The sequence below is a fragment of the Erpetoichthys calabaricus genome, chromosome 9 (assembly GCF_900747795.2).
Source record: "Erpetoichthys calabaricus chromosome 9, fErpCal1.3, whole genome shotgun sequence".
Classification (NCBI taxonomy): Eukaryota; Metazoa; Chordata; class Cladistia; order Polypteriformes; family Polypteridae; genus Erpetoichthys; species Erpetoichthys calabaricus.
Genome location: NC_041402.2, coordinates 54,361,071 through 54,383,472, shown reverse-complemented (window position 1 = coordinate 54,383,472; position 22,402 = coordinate 54,361,071).

Genomic DNA, 22,402 nt, shown 5'->3' with positions numbered 1-22,402 from the left:
GAAGGTGTCTCTGTGAACTCTCAATATGAGATCCAAACAGCTGTCCATGTAAGTAATGACAGACTATTATTAGGTAGAGAAAACAAAACAAACCTATCAGAGAGATAATAGAACCACTAGGAGTGAGCAAATCAACCTAGTGGTGAGCAAATCAACCATATGGTACATTTGTATAGAGAAGGAATGCCCTGGTGAACTCAGCAACGACAGAAGGCCTGGACAACCATGGAAGACAACTATGCTGGATGATTGCAGAATTCTTCATGAAAGACTTCATGAAGACTTACAGACTTCAAGAAAGTAAAGGCAGAGGGTTTACCACAAGGTGAAAACCACTGGTATACCTAAAGCATAGGAAGCACAGATTAGACTTTACCAGAATTTTTTTAAAAACCAGTCCAGTTTTGGAACAGTTTTTTAGACAAATAAAAATGAGATCAGTATGTACCAGAATGATAGATGGAGAAGAGTATGGAGAAAAGAAGGAATGGATCATGATCTGTAGCATACCTCATCATCTGTGATAGAAGCAGTGTTATTGATGATGTGACCGCTGACAGAAGTAGCAGCGTGATTTGTAAAGTGTATAGGTCTATACGATCTCCTCAGATTCAGACAAATGTTACAAAACTGATAGGTACAGGTGGATAATGAGCCAGAACATACTGTGGCAACAAACCAAGAGCTTTTCATGACAAAGAATTGGAGTATTCTTCAATGGCCAAGTCAATAAACTGATCTCAACCCAACTGGACAAGTATTTCACATGCTGAAGGAAAACCTGAAGCCAAGAAGTCCAGTGAACAAGCAGCCCCTGAAGACAGTTGCAGTATAGCCCTGGCAAAGCAACAGTAGGGTGGAAGCCGGGAACTTGGAGAAGGTAGTGGGTTCCTGACTTTAGGCAGTCATTGACTACAAAGGATTTTCAACCAAGTATTGAAAATGATTATTATATTTATGTTAATTTTCCAAATACTTTTGAGCCGCTGTAAATGAAAGGACCAATTATAAAGAAGGCTGTCTTTTCTAAATGGTTCATACACTGTTTTTGTTAAACGCCTTAAATTAAAACTGCAGGTCTACACTTCAATCACATCTCGATAATTTAATTTCAAATCCATTGAAGTGGTGCACAGAGCCAAAAGTATGAAAAAATTGTACCACTGTCCAAATTTTTATGGACCTAACTATATACGTTGCAACACATTGCTAATTATTACAGGTTTGTACTTGATCTCTCAGCCAAACTGGAACAATACAGTGATGTTAACAGCAAAAACCACAACCTTATACTGTATATTGTAACAAATACTGAGTTGGAAACACTGAGGCACACATTAAACAACTGTTTAGCCCAAAAAAAAAATCACAATCATTAAACAATGATAAGTTATAGCTCTATACTTGGGGAAACCTAACTCCCCTAGATGGACTTTCCCACTTTTACAGGCCACAAGTAGTGCCTAATAAAATAAAAATATAAACTCAACATTGCAACTCTCAGTCCAGTATCTGATTGTCTTAACACGGTTACACTCCTTTTCTTGTGATCCCCCAAACACCAGATGCTATCTTTTGCATGATGCTTCTATTTACTTCTTCCTCCAAATCTCTCCACCTGCATTCTTGAATCTTCCCAGGCTTGTAAAAGCAATCTCCCTGAAAATTTTGGAGTGTAGCACCCCCTGTCCCAATTTAAGGTGGCATTGTCACTCAGGGATCCAACCCCATCCATATTAAGGATAGTTTGCTGACTGCGACAATATTCAATTTATGTCCCTGAAATAACTGACTAAGCCAATACAGTCATAACAATTAATGTAATGGAAATATAATTTTAGACACTAACCTTGATATTGTATCCATATTAGTGTATGCAGAGTACATCATTCTATCACAATCTGCTAATTGCATGATGTCAGCTATCAAGAACCAGAAGAAAATCATGAAGACTCTCATCACTCAATTCACAAATGATCGTGAGCAACAGAGGATGAGGCTTGTCAATTGTTAAAGGAAGCTTTATTGTAAGCTCATATGGGAGAGTATAAATTAAATTAGACCTTTGCAAAGCATTCAGATTTCTAGTGTTACTTGTCACTTTGATAATTTACTTTTACATTGCCATGACTATGCTTCATAGGATACTCCAGGGGCCTATTTCAGAAAGGAGTATTAGAGTGAAATCCATCTAGTGTAAGTCAAGATCCACAGAAATCAATATAATTCCATTCCAATACCTGGGATTTGCCCAACCGTTGTTTCTGGAACAGATACAGCCAGACTTATGTTGTCAGTGAAGCCAATAATGTGGATAATTTACCAATCCTCATTTCTTGAAAATGCTAGGGCATTCTCCGTTTCAGAAACAAAGATATGACAAAAGTAAAGCTCAGCTATTCAGGCAACCAATGCCCCAAATCAAACCTGTAAATAGCACATTTAACATGAAATGTTAACATTTTGAGGCTGTAATAACTAATAAGCAGATAATTTAATTATAGGATGAAATGTCAAAAATGTCTTGAAAAAAATGCTGATCCCAGATTCACTGTTTAAGAAGCAGAGAAACATGAGAAATAATTTAAAAATATGTTAGCAGTTCGTAAAAGGCCAAGCAAAATCTGTTGATTCTTTGTTGTCACTAACTCTAATATATCTAATAACTGCATCATTCAGTGTCGTTCAAATTAATTTGTTTTATTCAAAACAAATATTCTTTATGGTCAAGTTCAAGAGTTATATGTGCTTTTTGTGAAAATAGGAGAGTTAGACATTCTAGTTATGGCCCAAAAAAAAACAACAAAAAAAAAAAAAAAACTTGCATATCAAATCTCCCTGAATATTAAAAAGTCTTAAATTATTCCAAACAAGTATACAGGAGCCAGAAGCTCGGTATTAAAACAGAAAATTCCATCTACGCCAGTATGTGTGTGTAGAATGCAAAAATCTGTACGTAAAACAGAATAAGAATAAATTAAAAGAAAGATAATATCAGTTTGAGCTTACGGCCTGGAATAAATCAAAATCTAAAATTCTTTTTAGGCAGTTTACTGACACAGGGCACACTTTTTCATGATCGGGTTCCAGTCTAATAATACCTGGACTTTAACCCAATTACTTAATTTTTTATAATTAAATGGATGAACAGGTTACAGACACAACATCCATTTGGTTTAAATAAAAAAAAAGGGATTATTGAGATTGGGTAAAATGGTTACAGAGTGTGTTTGACAGAAAGATAGACACTGATACAAGTAATATGTTAATTGAGGTTATCTGATGGAGGGATTTCTTTATTCAAGGAAATTTATTCCCTTTAAAATTTCATCTTACACGTGTTACAGGGAAAGTACGTTTTGTCTCAAAAAAAATAACCTGAGCCAGTACATTGTGAACTTTAAAAATTTGTTTCCCCTAACCTAACAAGGAAAACTGGAGCAACCATTGTAGAAATGGGAATATTCACATTCCGCACAGGCTGTGCCCAGACTGGGGTTCAAATCATGGACTTTGGAGCTATGTACTAGCAACAGCACTAACTACTTTGCCCACAGTTTATTTTCTAATTGGTGCCTTTTGGGCACACTAAGTAAAATTAATAAAAATCAGACATACTTTACAAAATGTAATTAGGCATGCTTCCCATTTCAGTAGAAATACAACAGATTTTAGTTCTTCAGAAAATATTGTTTTAAAGAATAAAATAATTATCACAAACTGCAAAATGAAATCTATTATAATAAAATGTTATACAATATATACAGTAGTTATCAAAATGTGTTCCCTTAATAACATGCATGTATAAACAAATTATACTATTAGGCCTACACAAATTATTTCTACAGAATATTAAATTATTGAGGAATAGAAAACCAAATAAAGAATTTGAAGTTAAAATTTGTTTAAACTTTCTATTCATTTAAATGAAATGATTATGGCCTTATATTATCCATGCTATTTTCTTACCTGGCACCTTTGCTTTCATTTCCATCTCTATAACTGTTAATTTACCTAGATAGTCTGCTCTTTCGCACACTACATTACTGTTTGACAGATACACATACATTTGGGACATTAAGATGATACTTCCGGCTCCTGTATGGTTTTCCAGATGTCCTTCCAAGGACAGACAGTGAAAGGCAATTGCTATTAGTGCGAGTATACAGCAGAAGTGGATAAATATAGGTGGCTTTTAGCAGATGAGCAGCAGCACCATCAATTAAGATTAAGGCCAGTTCTATTAGGGTGTCATAAAGAATAAGATGACACTGTTACTTCAAAGTCAAAGGTAAAATGAACTTAAACAGCTGAAAAAAAAAAAAAAATCAAAAAAGCCACTAATATACATAATGTACTGCTTTTAAAAGGAGCTGAAGTTTTTGCAGTAGCTTCCAAGCTTTTGCTGTTCAATACACATTAGTGATAACTGTGGAAACATCTCAAGATGAACAGTTTTTGATCGATTTCGTAAAATACTTTATAGTGGTATACATATGTATTTAAAAATAAATTGCTTTTCTAGTTTTTGAAAGTACTGAACTTTCAAGTGGGGACTGGACATTGAGTACAGTATATACTAATAAAATATTATTCAATCACACTCCAACACCAGGAAAGGAAATAAAAAATGTATATAAATTAATTTTTGAAATTTCAGTGCAAATTAATGCAAACAAAAGTAGATTTTTTTCAATAAATATTAAAAGATAAATAGTTAATTACTACGTAGCAGCTAAGATGAAGGTCATCTGAATTATATAAGAATGCGTACATGATCATTTTTATTTAAGATTAAGGAGCATTTCCATAATTTTTATATAAGTTTGCACAGAATTCCAAAAAACACACCCAGAAAAACACATATGCGCACATATGCAAAAATAACTAAAATAATGAGTAAATAATTCTGTGGGGAGAGAGAAACTTTGAAACATAAGAAATCCCAAAATAATTTTAATCATTGCAGCATATAAACTACAGATCAATGTGGACATAGCCACTAGATTGTTACATAAATGTGGTGATACTGCAAAAGGCGTTTCACCCTTATTTTAATGATGGCACCTGTAAGTTACATTTATTTTATTTTGCAGCATCCCTAAATTTCTCTTATACCTACTTGCCAATTACACCGTCACCCAGTGTCTAAAGAGTTATATATTTTATTACATCTTCTGAGACACTGCATATACAGTACATGACTATAGGTAACCATGAAATAATTTAAAACAAACTGATTAACCTGGTTTATGATTATAACTTTTCAATAAGATACTTGGGACTGATGATTCACAAATCATTTTGATATGAGGAAGACGACCAGAAAGACAAACTCTTGTTACCTCCTAATTTTGTTTGTAGTATTTCTCTCGTTAGCTTTTATACTTGTCATAAAGAAAACCCAAATTCACAGAGGTAAGATTTTAAAAATAGTAGAATTACCAGAGCTTACACAATGTGTTGATATTCATTCTTCATTTCTGCATCAGTAATTTCTCAAGAAGCACTTCTTTATGCTTAAATTCCAAACCATTTCATTATATACTTCAAATAATTTGTATTTCTCTGTGAGATGGAGCTTAGAATGGCTTGATACTGATGGGTTGCTCACTCTATACTCTCATATGCATATTCATCAGTATGCAAGTTTGGAAAATGAAACTAAATATTATTTCCTGTACTTCAAGATGTTCAGAAATCTGTGGCACAGCGTCTCTTTGCTGTCACAGCCACATGCTGTAACATGTCCATATTGACCACAGTGACCCTCAAGCTTAACTCATCTCTCAAAGCTTTGGTTTTATAGTGAAAGATTTCATATTTGTCATATTTTCAGCTTGTTCTTGCATGTAAGAACTAATCTTGTTTAAATATTCAAAGATAACAAATTTATTTTTTTCAATCCAGGTATCATCTGAAAATGACATGCAAAAGTAACTGTTGTTCTGAAGGAAAAGAACAAACAAACAAAAAAAAAATCTCATCCTTCAGTTCAAACATTTACTTGGGACAAAACTGACTGCTTCACAGTAGAAGTCCATCTTACTTCCCAGTGAAGAAGAAGATTAACATTCTTAGCTCCAACTTCCAAAGGTCTACTTTTTAGATACTTAATCATTTTTACAACTGTGTCTAGCACATTTTTAACACAGCCAGCACTTTGCAATAGTGAAAGCAATATGTCATTATAATGTAAGTTTTTTTTTTTTCTTCACTAAGGAGACACATCCTTTCACTGAACCAATCTTTGATGGAGCCCCACCTTTATAAATTCCCATAAATTGATGGGAAGCTGTGCTATGACATCAACACATACAAAAGTGGGAAAGCAGGAACAATATCTTAACCTCGCTGATTGCTTACTGGGAGTGATTTTGGGGTTCATCCTGCTTGCAATCCATGCTTCCAGACTGTAATTAAAACATCTGTTAAGTGAATTTTGTAGAGTTTTTATGAAGTGAAACACTTTGTAAAGCCCAAACTAATACCAGCATCACAGCTGACCTGCAACCCCCAGACCCCAACATGTTGTAGTAACATGCATACTATCTTTCTAATTTTGCTTTAACTCAAAATGGTTTTGCTTTTCTGTCTTGGAACATACTCCCAGACACAGTCTTGGGTACTAGTACCATTTATATCCAAAAGAAAAACACTGAATTAATCAACAACTGCTTCTACCACACCCATAAACAATGGTTGTGGCACCACAGGGTGCTGTGGTGCCCTGGTTGAAAATCACTAGGTTAAACAATTGTGTGTATGCTTGAAGCAAAATGCATAACAGAGAGCATTCTGTAGAACCTTAAGTGTCAAATGTCATGTCAATTTTAATAGCCAGACAATGTCATTGAGATGAATATGCAGTAGCACAGTTGAACTGCTTAGGTATATAGGTCCACAAATTACAAGGCATATTTCTAAAATCTGGTGTTTCATTTTTTTTAAACTGCTGGACCCATTAGCAAGCTTAATGTCTGAGCTGAAAAATCACTCAAGTTCGTGTGGCATATGTAATTTTATCTGTACACTGGAATACCCCATACCAGATGATGCTACTTTTGCTCTTTTAAATTTGCAATCTGTAAAAAAGGACATTTAACAAATGACCGAAAGCACAGATCAAGTTCTCCATTACTTCTTCTTACCATCTAATTTATATTATATATATATATATATATATATATATATATATATATTAGTGAATAAGGCGCTATATAAGCGTTTGATCCGGCACAGATTCACACTGAGGCACGTATAAATTGAACACAAATCTTTTTATTTTCTCTTCAGCCATGGGGCACTCTTCCCCGTGAACCCCATAACACAGTCCCAAAGTACCTCTCTCTCAAGACAGCAATCCTTCCGTTTGCACCACCACTCCTCTCAGGCACCTCATCCTCTTCCTCCCGATTCTGGCCCTGAGTGGTGGTTGCTGGCTTCTTTTATGGCCCTCCCGGGAGTGCTCCTGGTGCTTGTTCACCTGTTCCCAATTGCACTCCTGTGTGAGCCCAATGATTAGCCCAGCTGTGCTTAACTATCTCTGCCTCGCCCCCTGGCAGGCCATCCCAGGTCCCCACAGAGTTGGGAAGAACTCCATCTCCCATGAAACCCTGTGGGAAACTGAGGCATCATCATTAACCAGGGAGGCTGCCACCAAGCGTCCCGGGGGAGGTATTGAGGAGTCCATGGCTACTCCCCCGGAATATAAATAGAAGGGACATCCTGGCCGAGCATGGACCCTGGCCGTCCTCCACAATATTATATATTATATATATATATATATATATATATATATATATATACACTGTATATACACACATACATACATACATACATACATACATACATACATACATACACACATACATACATACATATATATATACATACATACACACACACACACATATATATACACACATACAAATTATATTATATATACACACACACACACACACACATATACATATCAGATAAAGCACCCTCCGGACATGTAAACGAGATGGGTAACTCCGCTCCACCTCGTCTGCAGCCAGGTTTGGGGCTTCCCTTAAACCCAAAAGGGACCCCATGCTGTTTGCACTCCTCTCAACCTAGACAAGCCCATGGTGGCGTCTTTGGGCGAGGTGACTTGGGTGCCGACATTTACAAGCTGGCCCCTTCCCAGTGCCTCAGCCTTTTCTGCCTGTACGCTGCAATCGGCCCTTTTCGCCCGGTCTACTGTTGGAGCCCCTGCTACTCGAGTACGTTCAGACACATCCTGGCTCAATTCGCTAGAGGTTCCATTCTTATATACGGTGCCGGCATCACTTACCTGCACCGCTGCATTGCTCCAGCTGGAGAATCCCGCACCGTGCCACTTTAACCACTCCTTTACGGCCATCAGGGGCCAAATTTTATTGCAATCTGTATCTCCTTTGCTTGAAAAGATCCCCCACTGTTTAATTCCCTTGTGGTAAATTGGCAAATTGGGCTAAATCAGCCTTTCCAGCCTCTTCTCTCTGATATGACACCACAATCAGTGCTTCCTATTCATAAACTCCAAAAAGACTATAAAATAAGATTTAAAAAATTATTTTATGCCTGTTGCTTTCTAGTGAGTCTTCAGCATTTTTGCAACCCCGAAATGAACCAAACAGGTACATAAAATAGATGGATAGATGAATGGAATCAAAGTTTTGTCGAAAATGCAACAGATAACATCAAAGATTAATTATGACTGAATGTGGTATGTGGCTAAAGGCAATTCTTTATAAAACAAATTAACAGTAACAAAAATCTTAGCTAAATAATGCTAAGATCTTACATTATCTGTAAAGTTAAATGACTTTTTAAATGTGTTTCACAATACATTCTTCATTCATATACAATAACCCATTTTCAGTTAATTTAAATTATATGACTCACTGCACAAAATAAAAAGGTAATACTTATATGAAATTTCAAATAATTAGACCCAGAATGCAGTACACTGTGGTATTTTACTGGATAACTACCTCATTTCAATTATGAATACATTTGAGTTACAATGAATAACTAGACTTAAAAGAAAAGTAGACAATTATTTCACATATGATAGTAAAAAAAAAAAAGAAAGATGATTATACAGAATGCATGGCAGAACACCTTCCTTTTTTACATTTTCACAAATAGCCAACAGTTAGTTAAGTATATTTTAGATAAAGAATATCTGTTTTGCATGAAAATTTTAAAATCAGGTGTGATAATTATTCATTTTCTGGTCTGAGAGAGTTAAACATATAAACTTTATGAAAAAGGCACTCATTGTTTAGAAGTATACATGACAGCTCTTTTAAAATATTACATGCAATACTTAATTCTTTCATATGCATTTTTAATGTTATCAACTTCGGTGGCATGAAATAAAACCGACACTGAAATCTAAACAATAAAATCTAGAGACAATGATTGAAAATATCATTTGATTTGGGCACGGGTTGAATTCTGTTTTGTTAAGTTTTACTTGAGTGTATGGAATGTTGTTTGCTTCAAATAAAAATCAATAAAAAGAAAATATTTATTTTTTTGTGCAGGCAAATATGGTTACGGAGTATAATGGCTTGTACAGCACTCTGAGCCTTTCTGCACACTTACAGTATGAATATCACATTACAGTGTTCTTTTTTTGTTGGTGGTGGCTTGAAACTCTAACATATTAACACTCCAAACTAGAGGATAGAATAGCAGTCATTATGTACACAGTTTGGAAATAAAAAACAACATCTGTGTGCAGTATGTTTCCAAGCTATCATAAATTCAGATGTCAGAATATCAGTGAACCAAGAGGTCAATGGCCGTTATTTTTTACTGCATATTACTTCTTTGTAATTAAAGTTTGTGACAAATGTGATGTTGGTTATTTAATGGTTTCATATACAGAATAAAAAAGTGATAAAAGCCCAGTAATAGTAATAAAAATAATAATAAAATCAGTAGGCATGAAAACTAGAACATCTGAGGGAATCCTGTGTTATTTACCATATTAACATGACAGAAGTTATGTTTCACTGAAAATGTTTTTATATTAATCAATGAAAAAAAAAACCCAAAAAACAATAGGAATGGCATGGCTCTTTGTATTGTGTCTAGGTTTCCAATTTTGTTCTGCTGAATGAAGTACAGTGTGTGATGATTATTCACTTTCTGGTTAAACATAAAAACTTTATGAAGTTATGAAACTTTATATCAAGAGTGCATTCAAAAACCAAAAAGGGATAAACCAAGAATATTTCAGATTAAGCCACACCAGCTAAAAGAAATATGAGTGTTGGTTAGGCCCAAAAAACCCCAATGTACTATAAAGCCCAAGGTGTTTAAGCCAATGCGTATAATCAAAGGTATATACAGTGCCTCCGGAAAGTATTCACAGCGCATCATTTTTTCCACATTTTGTTATGTTACAGCCTTATTCCAAAATGGATTAAATTCATTTTTTTCCTCAGAATTCTACACACAACACCCCATAATGACAACGTGAAAAACGTTTACTTGAGGTTTTTGCAATATTTATTAAAAATAAAAAAAAAACTGAAAAAGCACATGTACATAAGTATTTACAGCCTTTGCCATCAAGCTCAAAATTGAGCTCAGGTGCATCCTGCTTCCCCTGATCATCCTTGAGATGTTTCTGCAGCTTAATTGGAGTCCACCTGTGGTAAATTCAGTTGATTGGACATGATTTGGAAAGGCACACACCTGTCTATATAAGGTCCCAGAGTTGACAATTCATGTCAGAGCACAAACCAAGTATGAAGTCAAAGGAATTGTCTGTAGACCTCCGAGACAGGATTGTCTCGAGGCAGAAATCTGGGGAAGGTTACAGAAAAATTTGTGCTGCTTTGAAGGTCCCAATGAGCACAGTGGCCTCCATCATCTGTAAGTGGAAGTAGTTCGAAACCACCAGGACTCTTCCTAGAGCTGGCCAGCCATCTAAACTGAGCGACCGTGGGAGAAGGGCCTTAGTCAGGGAGATGACCAAGAACCCGATGGTCACTCTGTCAGAGCTCCAGAGGTTGTCTGTGGAGAGAGGAGAACCTTCCAGAAGGACAACCATCTCTGCAGCAATCCACCAATCAGGCCTGCATGGTAGAGTGGCCAGACGCAAGCCTCTCCTTAGTTAAAGGCACATGGCAGCCCGCCTGGAGTTTGCCAAAAGGCACCTGAAGGACTCTCAGACCATGAGAAAGAAAATTCTCTGGTCTGATGAGACAAAGATTGAACTCTTTGGTGTGAATGCCAGGCGTCACGTTTGGAGGAAATCAGGCACCGCTCAGCACCAGGCCAATACCATCCCTACAGGGAAGCATGGTGGTGGCAGCATCATGCTGTGGGGATGTTTTTCAGCGGCAGGGACTGGGAGACTAGTCAGGATAAAGGAAAAGATGACTGCAGCAATGTACAGACATATCCTGGATGAAAACCTGCTCCAGAGCGCTCTTGACCTCAGACTGGGGCGACGGTTCATCTTTCAGCAGGACAACGACCCTAAGCACACAGCCAAGATATCAAAGGAGTGGCTTCAGGACAACTCTGTGAATGTCCTTGAGTGGCCCAGCCAGAGCCCAGACTTGAATCCGATTGAACATCTCTGGAGAGATCTTAAAATGGCTGTGCACCGACGCTTCCCATCCAACCTGATGGAGCTTGAGAGGTGCTGCAAAGAGGAATGGGTGAAACTGGCCAAGGATAGGTGTGCCAAGCTTGTGGCATCATACTCAAAAAGACTTGAGGCTGTAATTGCTGCCAAAGGTGCATCGACAAAGTATTGAGCAAAGGCTGTAAAAACTTATGTACATGATTACGTACGTGATTACGTATGTATGTGATTTCTCAGTTTTTTTATTTTTAATAAATTTGCAAAAACCTCAAGTAAACTTTTTTCACATTGTCATTATGGGGTGTTGTGTGCAGAATTCTGAGGAAAAAAATTAATTTAATCCATTTTGGAATAAGGCTGTAACATAACAAAATGTGGAAAAAGTGATGCGCTGTGAATACTTTCCGGATGCACTGTAGTAAACGGGTCCAACCAGAGTCAATGTCTCCTGGGGGTTATTTTTCGTACGTCACTTAAATCATCCGAGATTAGGTGCCTCATCTTGGATCAGTTAATGCCGGTGACACTCATCCGGGATAGGTCGGTTTTTCAAACGCAGCCGTGTAGTAGATTAGTTTAGATGGATCTAATCATACGAGATGAATGTCCGCGCTGAGTGAAAAGCCCATATATATTGAGTCTAGAAAACATGATCAGCAAGTCTTTGATAGGCTGTAACAAAATGACAAAAGAACAGGTGCATTTTTTTTTTCACACACGTGGCGCAAGACCTTTTATTCGAAGGACATGAAGAATTTCAAGAGTTAATATGCACAAGGGGTAACACTGCAAAAGCAGCCCAGACCAGAAAAGACGGCTGACAAAAAGTGGCTGACAAATTAAACGCTAAGTAGTGTGCACTGTACTTACTGAAAGCAGCGTTTCATTTCCTGTGTGTCGGATGAATTATTATTTAATATGTCATAATTCCAGATCAAACGTGAGCACAAGGAGAACATGGGAACAGGTTAAAGTAAAGTACAAGAATATACTTCAAACTGGTAAATATTGGTATATAACTATTTAAAGAATTGTTGACCTAAATAATCATATATAATATAAAAAACATTAATTTTAAAGCTAATAAGAAGGCAGACAAGCAAAAAACAGGTGGAGGTCCACGCGGTCCACACCTAACCCCTGCAGAAGAGTTGGCTCTCCAGCAAAATGCCCATTGCCTGGTTTCTGAGGGCATTCCAGGTGGAAGCTCCTCCTCAGAACCAGTGGCAGGATGCAGTGGTCACTTCATTTCAGGTAAAGGATGGTCATTGCATATATTTGTCCTCCATGTGTGCCATAGGTATGTTCCATATAGCCCTCTTTTTTGTTGGGTCAGTTGCAGGGAATGTCATATCCCTAGAACTTGTGTCTGGCCAACGAGATATTGACGAAGGTCAAATATTTGATGAAGACACTATGTCTGATTATTCATCAGGAGGAGAGGTACATTTTCCAAATAATGTTTGATCAAACTCCACTCTGATCAGTCCAATGTGCCCCAATCACATTTGGAAATCCTGGTAATGAGAATGTTAGGCTGATTGTGAGATTCTTCATGGAACTGTGGGTGTTTTAGCCTGTGTATTACCTACCTGCAATGGCATGAAACGCCTCTTTTATTGTCTGCACACACAGGTGTCTAGGAAACACTATGAAAACCCAAAGGAAATATTTCAGAGCCAAACAGACTCTACGAATTGCCTGGCAAACTGCACTTTTAGTTAGATTTTCCGCTTCACCTATAGTATATAAAAAAGTGCCGCTTGTAAAAAACCTCAAAGCAATGCATATTGTCTGTGTGCTTGTGAAAGCCCGACTTCACCTAGTTTGACTTTGAATATAAGGTACTAATAAATCATTGAGGTACAATATTCCCCCTCAGCTAAAGCAGTATCTTTCGAAAAGAATTTCCTCCAGGAGCAATAAAGGATCTTGTCGATCGCGCAAAACCCTCTCTATATGAAATTCTCTTCGTATAATTTGCGCACCGATATCAATTGGTTGCTCATTCATGAACGGCAAAGCCATGACTGGATGACTTCCACGCACCGTCACCGATTACGTGTGTAAACTAATCCTTGTTTACGTAGAACAAACCTGCTCTGAGCAGGTTTGAGGATTAGGATGTGTTGCTAATGACAACACTTCCAGCAAGAGTTTTGAAAAACCGACAGATCCAGGATCAGGCCAAATCGTCAACAATTATATCCGGCTAAACGAGTAATCCATGTACGAAAAATACCCCCCTGGACTCTGAAATTTACTGTAAACGTTACTTTAAAAATAAATACTTAAAAGGGGGTGAAAATGACCACCACTTACTAAAACTTATCTATTTTAAAGTCAGTGGTTAAACAAGACCAAAAATGCATTAGTTTGCCATAAAATAATGTAACCGATGTTCGAGGTAAAGGAAACAGTTCTTTTTTTGGGAAATGGGGCAACCAATCAGCCTTCCTGAAAAATAAAATAAGGTAAGCAAACATACAGTATATTAAGCACTTAAGATAAGCATATATTTGAGTATTATTCATATACTTGACTATGTACTTTGAAGATGAGCACTGATTAATAGTGATAAGGTGAGCTCCTGAAGTAATGATTAAAAGTAAAAAATGGCACTGGAGAAATGTGAAACTTATCTTACTTAACTTATCTTACTTATATTTTTATATGAACACTTTGAGCACTTGTTGAGCAATTTTATGAGCACTTAATTTTATATGATACTTTGATGCACCTTTTGTACACTTAATTTTACACTTTTGAGCACTTGTTATAAAGTATTCGTTATATAAAAAAAACAAAAAAACAATGGGATTTAGCCAGCACTATAGCAAACCCCTTAGAGACAGCCAAAACCAGAATCTACTCTATGAAAGGAGCAAGAAAAGAAGTGTACCCTTTTCCCTGAAATGGAAGCTTATTCTGAAATGTTATTGACTGAATCCTGCCATATTTTAAAAAAGCTTCAAACAGATCCTCCAAGTGAGAATTTGATTTTTTTCCAATTTCAAGTAGTATAGAACATCGGTTACCCACAGACCTAAGAGTTGTGGGGTGGAACTCTACCAGTTGAGCAAGATAAGTCTATGTGCTAGTTGTCCTTCTCCACATTAAGGCCGCCTGGGAGTACACCAAACACAGCTGTTAATGGGTTATAGTTGATTGTGACACCAAGGCTGTCAGATAGGTATGCAAGGATTTTTGTCCAAAATGTTGGTAATTTGGTGCATGCCCAGAACACGTGGCCCAGTAAGGCTGGAGCTAGACTACAATATTAACAGATTGAAGCTTTCCCATGAAACATTTTGGACAATTTTAAACAAGATAGATGAGCTCAATAAAAAGAATTTAAGTTGAATGACTGAATGCTTTGCACATATGGAGCTTGAGTGTATTCTGTGCATTCCACCTCCACTTCTTTTCTGAAATATTGAGCGACAGATACTTTCCCCAATGTACGCTGGGGTTTTTGAAAGAGACTTTAAAATATTTTTATATATTGTAGAGATGCTATATGAGTTTTCAAGACTAATCAATAATTCTTCTGGAATATAACAAGGTGGAAGGTGAGGAAACTTGGGCAGACTCACTTTAGTAAAGTTTGTAGCTTGAAAGTAGTGGAGGAATTGTGTTGATGAGAAGTTGAATTTGAAGTGTAATTGTTCGTAACTGTATACAAGTCTACGTTTTTTAAACCTGGCCATTTTCCAGACATTGAATTGTATATATGTTTGAGAGGTTGGAAAAGGTGGTTGTTTAAGATAAATGTGAAGGTGTCCAGTCCGATATTACATGCTAGAGAATTCAATGGAAAAATCAAGCTTTTATTTGAATTGATTTTAACTCCAGATATCATTTGAAAATCTGCTAATGCTTTTATGACTGCTGGCACAGAATTATGGGGTCCGATATATACAGTACCATATCATCTGCATATAGTTGTATTTTCTGTTCAAGTCCTTCTGTGAAAATCTCCTTTATTTCTGATGCGTTTCGAAATTATAAAGCCAACGGTTCAATGGCAATTCCAAAGAGCAAAGGTGATAAGAGACGTCCTTGTCAAGTTTTGGTTTGAAGTTATCCGAAATAATGTTGTTAATACAAACTGAGGCTTCTGGACTAGTATAAGCTGGTTTGATCCATGCACATATGTTTGGGCTGAACCCAAATTTGTGCAATGTTGTGAATAAGTAGTTCCATTCAACCATATCAAATGCTTTTGCTGCATCTAAAGATATAATGGGTGTATATATTATATTAAACAACCATCGAAGGTTAGAAGTGTCTACTTTTAATAAATCCGATTGGGTCTTGTGATATTACTGAAGGAAGTTCTGGATAGAACTTAGGAGAGTATCTTAACATCATTATTCAGAAGAGAGATTGGTCTGTATGATGCACATTGTAGTCCTTGTTCTTCATAGGAAAGATGGTAATTAATGCTTGGCAAAAAGTTTGAGGTAGAATTTTTAGTCTTTAGCTTATATAAAAGTTGCTAATAATAGTGGAGCTAACTTATTTGAAATTGTTTTGTAAGATTCCAGAGGGCTGGTTACATTCCCACTTTGAAGTGAGTTTATAGCATCTAGTAATTCTGAAAGTGTCAGCGGTTTGTCCAGTTCCACATCACTACAAGTATCTAGCTGTGGTATCCCTAATGAATCAAGAAACTCATTAGATTATGTCTCATCTTCTTTAAACTGAGTAGAATAAGGACTTACAGTACTCTCCACATGTGGCAGTTATATTTTTATTGTCGATTTTATCTCCATCTGTGTTGTTAATTGCTGTTATTGCATTACGGACTTCCTGCTTGTGGTTTTGTTTGTGGACCTGGCGTGTTCTAGGTCTATTCTGGTAATTACGCTGATTACCTCATTCGACTTTTTGGTTTCCAGTTTATTTTTGTAAGAAAGACACGCAATAATCTGTCCTCTTAAAAATGCCTTCAGAGTTTCAAGGAGTATACATGCTGAAACCTCTGATGATGCTTTTGTCTCAATAAAAGAATCAATTTGCTTGGATATAAATTCTGTACAGTTCTCATTAACTAATGACAGGGAGTAAGAGGCCAGCTAGGAGATGAATGTGTAGGACACAGTAATTTAAGCTCCAGAAGGGGCATGGTCAGAGATAAACAAAAGCGTCATATTTTCGAGATTTGATAGTGGGCAAAAAATGATTGTCTATGAAGAACTAATCAATTCATGAGTATCAATGATGTATGGGTGAGAAGAAGGAGTATGCTCTTAGGTTAGGAATTAAGAACCTCCATGGGTCAGATAAGTAATGATCTGTTACAAACTGTGTAATTATCTTTGCAGTATTAGATGTTATAGCTGTTGTATCTGAGGATCTGTCCAGGTCTGGATTTAAAATAAAATTAAAGTCTCTGGCTATTATAATTTTATGAGTGTTCACATTAGGGATTGATGCAAATACATTTTGGAAGAAAGCTCTATCATCTGCATTTGGCACATAGATATCAATCAAAATCATTTTAGTATTAGATAAATTGCTCATCACAGTAACATATCGCCCTTCAGAAATTAGGGTGAAACAGTGAAAAATTTGGCCGGACCACTCTTTGCAACTGAAACTGGTACTTGCTTAATAAGTGAGTCTCCTGTAAAAATACTATCTTGGCATTTAGATTTGTTAAGTGTGAGTGTACTTTTTTCTCTTTAATTCATGATTGAGACCCTTGACATTCCAGCTCACAAGGTTCACTATTTGGACATGGAAATATTTCTTCTGAACTTTTGGTGACATTTTGTAGTCTTTGGTTAAGGTAGTACATTGTACATACGATAGCTTTAACATAGATGTCATATTATTGCCAAGTAATACAGCTATGAAGTGAATTGTTATATTGTCACTAATGGTTATTGAAGTATAAGGGATAAAACAGAAATAGCATTGCTCTCTTTCTCTCTATATATATGTAAAATACATAGTCATATGTTTAAAAGAAAAGTCAGAATTAGTCTTTTCACCTCTTTATTTGCTTCATCTGGAGAACTAAAAAATGTAAAACTGATCTTCAATAACAACTTTTAGTTTGGCAAGGTACAAGATGCCGTATTTGATTTCAACTCTAACAGGCACTGTTTAATGCTATAGAATGTGGTGCATTTAGTAGCTGTAGCAGGTGTGTAATCTTGGAAAATACGAAAGCAGGTATTTCAAAAATAATCTTGTCTCTCTGTCTAAGAAGTGACATTAGATTTTGTTTGGCCAGTAGTTTCTTGAAACGGAAAATTAGGTTATTTGGTTTGGAGGCATTTGATCCACGTATATGGTAGGCTGCAGAAATATTGCTGTCCGATTTAAAGTCCTTTCCAGGTATTTCAGAGAATATTTCAGCTATGGATTTCAATGGGTTTGGAGTCTCTTGTTTTTCCAAGAACACCTTCAATTCTGATGTTGTTCTTTCTGTATCTATCTTCCAATGTTGCCAGTTTGTCTGCGAGCACTTTGCATTCTGACTTTGCACCTGTTGCTTTTTCAATTTTTCAACTATTTCAACATGGGTCTTGAAAATTTATTTATCATCTTCAAGCTGAGCAGCAAGTAGTTTAATTTTACTTTCTAATTTACTTGTATTTTCCTGTATTTTTCCATCAATTTTTCATTGCATTACTGTGAAGGTTATAGTAAACTTAGTACTTAAACATTGCTCCAGGTCTTTCATATCCTACAGTTTCTCTTTTTTTTTTTTTGTTTAGGACCTTTGTTGGTCTTTATTTCATTCTTTATTTCTCTATTGTTCTTCTTGTCTCACCCTATATCATTTATGTTTCCTCCAAGCATGGCAATCATTACCTTCAGCTCAGAGGGTGTGTTTCAGTCTTCCCCAATCTCCATAGGCAGAGTTGCAAGTTCAGTAGGAGATGTTGTTGCAGACTCACAGGGGGAATTAACTGAAATTGACAGTGGGGGTGAAAAGGCCATGCTCAGATCCTGTGATCTTCCTGGAGTCGATGAATGATCCTTGCCCACCTCACTCACAGTTTCGCTTCCACTAACGCTCTCAGCTGGAGCCGATGTTGCCAAGTCAGGTTCTGGCAGGTCTGTACCTTCATCTGTCTGTTCCATGTCAGTCTCTGGGAGGCTGTACCGTGAACTTAAGGCTGGTTTAGACTTTGCTGCCTTATCCTTTTCCTTTTGAGCTCTTTGTTTGCTACTCATGCTTGTTTGTATTTACATGTAGTATTATTAAATTCTCTTTTGGATGAATAAATATAGGATCATTTAAAAATTAAAAGATTAAAATAACACCGCTGCTAACGGAGCTCCCCCCAACACATCAATCTCCAACAATGGACGAGACCAACTTGTTTTGTTTATGGCTGAAGCAGGCGGTCATGTTTCAGCCAGGGGGTGTTCCCTGGCTTACAGTACATATACTTTCCATTTCAGCATTTTATTTGTTCATTTTATGGTGCTGTTTTACATTTTTTTATTTTATCTATTATATTTACATATTTTTTGTAACCCTTGTTCCGTGTATTATATGTTCTCCTTTGTTCCTATGTTGGTGGAACCCCATGAAGCGGTACCATCATGATGTCTTGGCTGAAGAATTGCTCTCAACCTATATACCGTTTGGTTTTGAGTAAATTCTTCAGCAGATCATGGTCTTAATGTTTGAGAAGAGTGCATCATTAAGAGTATTTTTTTCTTTTCTTCTAATTCTGGATTTTTGCTTCTGTTTTGTGCTTTTAAGTTAAGATTTCATACTAGGACTTGTTTGCCTTGAAAATTCGTCCTAAGCAAATCTTTATTGCCAATTTATGTATTTTTTTTGCTATTTTTATCATCCTTTTGATTCTGAAAAAGTAAAATATCAGCAATTATGAAGATGTTTTGTTAGACATAACTCTAAGCCAGAGGTTCTCATAGTTCCTCTCCCTTGTGGGTCAGTCTTTGTACATTTTTTTCTTATTTTCTCGGAACAGTTATGATATTTTAAAATCATGAAGCCAGATCCGTATTTTGAGCCTGTGTCAGCCTAAGCCTGCCAAGGTTTGCGGTCAAGCTGACTAAAGTGAAGCCTATTTTAGGCAAAGTAGGGAAGGTTCTGGCCGGGTTTATGGGACTTTTAGAAGTTTAACAAAACTTTGCTATATTCTAAGCTTTTAAATCATAGCACAGAAAAAAACATTTTATTAGGTTAGGTGGATTGGCAATTCTAAATTGGCCCTAGTGTGTGCTTGGTGTGTGGGTGTGTTTGTGTGTGTCCTGCGGTAGGTTGGCACCCTGCCCAGGATTGTTTCCTGCCTTGTGCCCTGTGTTGGCTGGGATTGGCTCCAGCAGACCCCCGTGACCCTGTGTTCGGATTCAGCGGGTTGGAAAATGGATGGTTGGATGGATGGATTGGCAATTCTAAATTGGCCCTAGTGTGTGCTTGGTGTGTGGGTGTGTTTGTGTGTGTCCTGCGGTGGGTTGGCACCCTGCCCAGGATTGTTTCCTGCCTTGTGCCCTGTGTTGGCTGGGATTGGCTCCAGCAGACCCCCGTGACCCTGTGTTCGGATTCAGTGGGTTAGAAAATGGATGGATGGATGGATGGATGGTTGAAATTTATGTTCAAGTCAGACATTTTTATTTATTAGCTGAGTCTATTGGAAAATGAACAAATGAAAACTGATTCATTGTAAAAATCTTTCCATATATGTTATTCTTTCTCTGTATATTTGCTGTGGATTAGAGCCAAGAGTTATAACTGGAGGAAAGGATTGACTCTAGGCTCATTTCTGGCTTCATGTGGAGAGTTACAGTATAGAATGAAAAACAAGTGACAACTAATGTAAATCTTTATGAATTTAGAGTACCAAATTGTTTTTCCTTAGAAATAATACAAGGAGCAATTTATTTTATCTTAAGAAAACATTAGTGTTAGTAGTGCTGGGTTTTTATTTGATAAATGGTGGTTGGTGGTTGCCTTATTTTATGTGCTAAGGTGCTTTGTACAATTCAATGGCTTGAGTGACTCAGTAAAAGCAGGAGCATGTTTTGTTTTGTTTAAAAAAAAAACAAACCTACTGATAATCTACACTGTTAACATATAAAAAAATATTAGTATTAGATCAGTAGTTTCCTTTTCAGGTAACCAGCAATGAACATTTCTTAGCATGGTTACTGAACTGGAAAGCCAGGCAGAGTACCTGCCATTGTCATGTATCCGTTATCATTTATTGTGAGATCTAAAAAAAACTGTTTACTTGCAAAAACTTTGCTGTTTGGAGAAATACATGTCAAATGTATATGTAGTCGAAAATTTACATTACTTCACATGTGATACTACCTTTTTAAAAATAAATCTAGGACATAGTCTGTATTTATATTAAGTGTTTTTTAATAATTTGCTGTAGCTTGAAATTTTTTGATATTGCATAAACAGTATTTGTAATGGAGCATGAGTTCATATATATCATTATATTCCATTTTCAAGTCAGAAGGGAGCTTGCTGGTATACATTATCACTAGTTCTTTTTGGTAGATTTTGTGTGAAATTTAAAAACATTGACCTTTTTTCATTTCTGTCACAAATTTTAGGTGTTTATAGATATGATGTTGCCGAATCTAAATCTGGCAACAAAATTGCTTGATCACATCCAGCTTTTAAGAGATGAAGATGTAAAATGAAAAAGAACACTAATATATATTATATATTACATACATACACACATACATACACAAACACACACACACACACACACACACACACACACACACACACACACACACAGTGATCCCTCCTTGATTGCGGGGGTTGCGTTCCAGAACCCCCCGCAAAAGGTGAAAATCCGTGAAGTAAAAAACATGTTTATATGGTTATTTTTATATTGTCACGCTTGGGTCACAGATTTGCACAGAAACACAGGACGTTGTAGAGACAGGAACTTTATTCAAACACTACAAACAAACATTTGGCTCTTTTTCAAAAGTTTAAACGTGCTCCATGACAAGACAGAGATGACAGTTCCGTCTCACAATTAAAAGAATGCAAACATATCTTCCTCTTCAAAGGAGTGCGTATCAGGAGTAGAGAATGTGAGAGAGAGAGAGAGAGAGAGAGAGAGACAGAGAGAAAAGCAAACAATCAAAAATCAATAGGTAACTTCTCTTTTTATTTCAAAACATTTCAATATATATCAATAAATCGTTTTTTAAACAGTTAGATTCAATAATAACCTCATTCATTTGGAACTCAAAACACCCACGTATCCGAAGAGCGACCCTACAAAGACCTCAGGCAGAAGGTGGCATGGCTTTACCTAATTTTCAGTTTTATTACTGAGCAGCAAACATACAAGCCATAAAAACCTGGACACAAATAAATGCACATACACAGGCTTGGTCTGCAATAGAAGTAAAATCCTGTAGTACTTCTTTATATTCCCTGCTCTGCTCTCCAATAAATGAAAGTTATCGCAAATATACTAATAACCCAATTGTGCTTTACTCACTCAGAATATGGAACCAACTTAGGAAGCATTTTAAGATGGAAAATCTTTTATCCGCGGCACCTCTGCAAGGGAACCACCTCTTTCAACCTTCGCAAGTATATCCAGTTTTTAATACCTGGAAAAGTTTTGGGATTAAAATGCTCAGAGATCTTTATATAGACAACATATTTACATCTTTTGAACAATTACGTTCAAAATTTAACCTCCCAGCTACACATTTCTTTTACTATCTTCAAATTAGAAATTTTGTTAAACAGAAATTGCCCGACTTCCCCCACCTTGCACCCTCCACAATGCTGGA